Source organism: Hippocampus comes, unplaced genomic scaffold, assembly GCF_001891065.2.
Source record: "Hippocampus comes isolate QL1 unplaced genomic scaffold, H_comes_QL1_v1.1 scaffold119, whole genome shotgun sequence".
NCBI lineage: Eukaryota > Metazoa > Chordata > Actinopteri > Syngnathiformes > Syngnathidae > Hippocampus > Hippocampus comes.
In genome coordinates, this window is record NW_017805494.1 from 352,094 (window position 1) to 357,116 (window position 5,023).

At 41.5% G+C, this 5,023-nt stretch overlaps 1 protein-coding gene across 1 annotated transcript in view; it reads right to left on the reverse strand.

Moving 5' to 3' along the window:
• Window positions 1-5,023, reverse strand: part of ntm (neurotrimin) — a 72,692-nt gene that overhangs the window by 46,038 nt on the left and 21,631 nt on the right. The gene's annotated exons all lie outside the window — the stretch shown is intronic.

The window sequence follows — 5,023 nt, forward strand, 5'->3', positions numbered from 1 at the left end:
TTTGGTGTGATAGCAAGTTCCAGAACCCCTGCTGTGCATACATCCTGAGATAAGAGGTCTTCCCAGGGGGGCTTAACAGCGATCAGGGACCGACCCAAGGTGCGGGGGAACAACAGAAGAGACACTTGGGGGGGCGTTAATCAACCAAGGAGGAAGAAGATAAACTTTAACACCACATATGTTGTTTTAAGTGTGCAAACAAATGTTCAGGAAAGAGACTGAGATCAATAGTACTCATAGCAAAGCGCAGTCCCTCAATAGCTGCAACACAGATACTTGAGATAACAGTTCCTCTTTTGATGTTGACATGTCCTCTGGAGGGGTCATAAAAGTAGTGGGGGTGAGGGGTTACCAAAGGTGATTGTAATCACAGTAAGCAGGAAATACCTTCAACAGCATTCTACATTGTTTCTTTCAAATCCAGCTAACAGAGAGGAATCATATCTTAACACGGTTTACTCGGCACACGCATCGGAGCCTCGGCACAGTCGGGCACATCACTAATGTTAATTAGTTATGACACGCCCGCTTGGCCATCACTGGCTGCAGATGATCACATGACATTACAGTGCTTGTCCAGTCAATGCTGCAGAAATTTTAGTTCGTTCAGTAGTCAACGTGTGACTGTCGTGATAGTACGTAGTGTGATTTTTTTTTTAAATGTTTGAAAACATGCTATGTCGAGCAAAAAAAACTAAGTGGTCGGACAAATATGAACCACATGGATTCACATGCATCATGGAATGTGATGAGACTCAACGTCCTATCTGCATGATTTGTCATGCCAAGTTCAGCAACTCTAGTCTCGCACCGGCAAAATTGAAGGAACACTTTTTGAATCTGATTTTTATTTTTCAGTAATGAACGGTTCGGTGAAAGTGCATATGAATTGGTTGGGTTCGGTACCTCGAATAAGAAGAACCACTGCTTTAAACCTTTCAGGGACAGTGGTGACTACAGTGGACAGCTTATCATGTTATCAAGTTACAGGGTGCATGAAAGGGTTAATACAACCAATGTAACCAAAAACACATTTGGATTCCGTTTTTTTCTTGATAAACCAAATATATTTTTCCTTCTGACCACCACAGGTACACTTGAAGATGAAAAGTTATTGAAGGCTTTTTATTTCAGCACACACCGTTGCCATGGCGATGTGCTGTTTACACAGAAAATGATGCTGATTTTGAGGTTCGAAACCCAGGTGAAAACTCATGAAACTTTACACACGCACACACACACACACACACACGCACACACACACACACACACACACACACACACACACACACACACAGTGATATTCACACACAGCTACCTTGTGTACACGATGAACAGTGCTGCTTTGGTCCGGTGTCTCAGCAGCTTAATTTTCGAGTGTGGCTCTGCTCACATTATGGATATAATTACCCACAAGCCGTTACCTGCATCCTGAGAGATCACAAAGGGTAGATACTCACTTGCGCAGGTCAGCCTGCCTCTTATTCGTAAAAAAAATACTCGGCACGGTGTTGGTATTTAATGTCACCTGCGTAGTGCGTCTCATCTCCAACCGTAATTCACTCGTTGTCCCGGCCTTTTTCAGTGCACACCTGTGCATGCCTGCCTCTCCCTTTGCACACCAGGGAATCAAAAAAACTTGTAAAAACAAAAAACAGGTGCAAATTGCACTCAGCTATCAAACTTTGTGGCCGTCTTTGCAAATGAAATGCAATTAAAGGTACTATGAGCAGTCGCAGTTCATTCTTTGTGGATTTGGCTCTCAATCTTTTTGTACGTGTTTGACAAATTTTTCGCCAGGCCCTAAGCGTGTGTAAAATTTGGTGAGTTTTCGTTCATCTATCATCCTTCAAAAAATGTGATTCATTATCGAGAAGAAGAATCATTTCTACAGAAACAATGAACGCCTCAGGTTACAAGCAAGCTCACGGAACCCAGTGAGTTCGTAACTTCAAGTTCCACTGTATTTCTATATTTTTTCATGTTTATTTTGAACTACACACCGATGAAGACAAAATGGATGTGCATGTGAATGTTGGTTCGTCTCTATATGTGCCCTGCAACTGACTGGCAATTAGTTCACGAAGTCAAAGTCAGCTGGGATATGCTCCCCTCGCCCTCCCGCAACCCTTTTGGGTACAAGCGGTGTTGAAAATAGATGGACAGATAAATCCTCAATAACATTTAGTTTCTTTTTGTGTGAGAGCCATTTGGCCAGCTGCCTCCTGCTGTCACTGGTTGCTATCCTGGGGACAGAGTTATATGTTGGTTTTTCAGCTGCACCCTCAATGACTGGAACATACTCTTCTTCATCTCACTCCCCCCCCCCCACACCCCCCAGGCTAACTGACTGTAATGAAATTGCCTGACACAACCTTGCGAGCTGGCCTAATTGATTGAAGGAATTGTGGAACTGGAAAAATAGATTGCAAAGTGGAAAAATGTGGAGAACACTGCTATCCCAGGAAATACAGCTGCCGCATATGGCAATTTTATGGGTTAAAAATATATCTGCTTATAGGCGTGAAAAAGATAAGAGCTTTATGAAAAATACAGAAAAAAATGCCTTTTTAATCATTTTGATTGTAATTATCGGCAAGGTTGGTTGATCAAAAAGTAGATCTTCCCTCAAAAAAGGTTGGAGAAGTCCAAAATCTCAACCAGCTAAACCATTCTGCAGCCAACTGATTGGGAGCCAGGGACAATTTTTATTTATTTATTTATTTATTTTTAGGTAGTACTCTGTAGACGACTTGCAAATTTCGACTTTTGACAAATAGATAACGCGGGATAAGAGGGAAAGTCACACAATTCACAATTATCACAATTATTCCTGTGAAAAGTACATGGCCACTGTATCTTGTCAGGACAAAGCCACATTTGTAAACATATCTGAATGTTGTCCTCAGTGGCACTGTACTCAAAGTTCTCACCATATTTTCATCACATTGCACAATGACAAGAACGCCCCTATTTTTTCCTGATGAGTTTATAAGCGTGAATTTGAGTAGATTTTACAAATATGGAGAGTAATTTCTGGTTAAAGGGTTAAATGTGACATACACAACTTTGTCGTGACAGTATAACTATTTTGGGGGCCAGGGGTATCTTTTTGTAGCTATAAACAGTGTGGCGAGGTACAGGAAACAGCACTTTTTTGGGGGGGAGAAGAACTCAACATTTTCAGAATGATGAGAACATTTCGGCAGCTGTATCCGAGGTGGATGTTGTCAACGGCAGATAAAATAGAAAGAGACTCTTCACTTCTGAGATAGGGAGATTTTTAGTCGAGCAGCCGCATGTCAAACCTATACAAATCCAAGCAAATTGGATTTTTATTTATAAAGCACTTTTCATTGATTTAAAACACAACACCAAGTGTGTTCCAGAAAAAAAGGACACTCAAGTGAAAGAAAAAAAAAATTAATAGGAAATGAAGCCTCTCCTCCCATCCCCACATCCCAAACACGTACACACTCATCAGAACACACCCAACCACATGTAAACAGACACACGCAATGCAGTTGTACCAAGTATGGAAACGTGCCAAGGAACTGAGGATGCAGGTGAGGAAAATATTCGATGGGAGCAATCCACGCCAAGAGCTGCAACCACAGAGGATGCCACCACAGAGACAACTGCGACCCGGGGAGACTGGGGGTAAACGCTTCAAGATGGGCTTATTCATAATAAATAGTTCAATGAATAATTAAGTGAACAGATAAACTCTCAAAACATAAAAATCTGTTGAAAGCGAAAGTAAATAGGCTTGAGCCTCCTTTTAAGAATATCAACAATCTCTGCGGTACTGATGCCCTCTGGCAGGTTCTTCCAGAGGCACGGGCCATCATGGTTGAGTCCTGACTATCCGTTCTCAACACCTACGGAGGTTTCCACAAGAGTTGATATGATAAATCCATATCTGATCGATAGAATTTTGTTCAGACATTTGAATACTAGTAACCAATCAAATCGATCCCAAAACACACGGGAGCCAATGAGCCAGTGATCTTAAAACCGGGGTCATGTGCTCCCGCCCTCTGGTCTTTGTGAGCACATGGGCTGCCGAGTTTTGGAGTAATTGTAGATTTAAGATGATTTAAACTGTGAAAGATGGCGTCATGCCTCCAGATGGATGGGAATCATATCGAGATTAAAAAGAAGTGGACCTAAAATTCACAGTTTAGGCACCCCGCACTCAATTTCATGTGTTCTGAAGGAACATTTATCCTCATCTATAAAGACATTTCAATCTGTGAGGTAGGGCCTGAACCAGCTAAAAACAATACCAGAGAGGCCAACCACATTGCGGAGTCTGTTTAATAAAATCTGGTGATATACTGTGCCGAAGGTGGAACTGAAGACCGGTAACACCAGGAATCTGAGTGGATGTGAATCCACTTCATACCAAATATCATTTGAAATCTTTAAGAGGGAGAAGGCACGGTGGTTGACTGGTTAGCATGTCTGCCTCACAGTGTAGAGGACTGGGGTGTGATTCTGGACTTCAGCCTTCCTGTGTGGAGTTTGCATGTTCTCCCCGTGCCTCTGTGGATTTCCTCCAGGTACTCCAGTTTCCTTGCTCATTTCAAAAACACACATGGTAGGTTAATGGAACGCTCTAAATCAGTGGTGTCAAACTCATTTTTGTCACGGGCCACTTTGGAGTTACGTCTTCCCTCGGAGAGCCGTGATGACAAAACCCGAATTAACGTTTCATCATCACATCGTATTATTACTTGTACACTAAAAAAATGATGGCTTACTAGTTTTGAAATCAGTCAACTATTTGTTTTTTGCAAATACTGTTCAAGTGAGTGTAAACAGGGTCGCAAAATGATTACAAAATCTCAACATTATTTATTACACGTGACAATTTGGCATTTCGGTAGATTTTAGCAAGCATCATGATTGATTATTTTTAGGTATCATACATTCGCTTATTATTAATGTTATTATTTGTATTTTGATATTGATTGATTGATTGATTATGCTCGCAAAGAAGAAAGCTTATGCCTGCAAT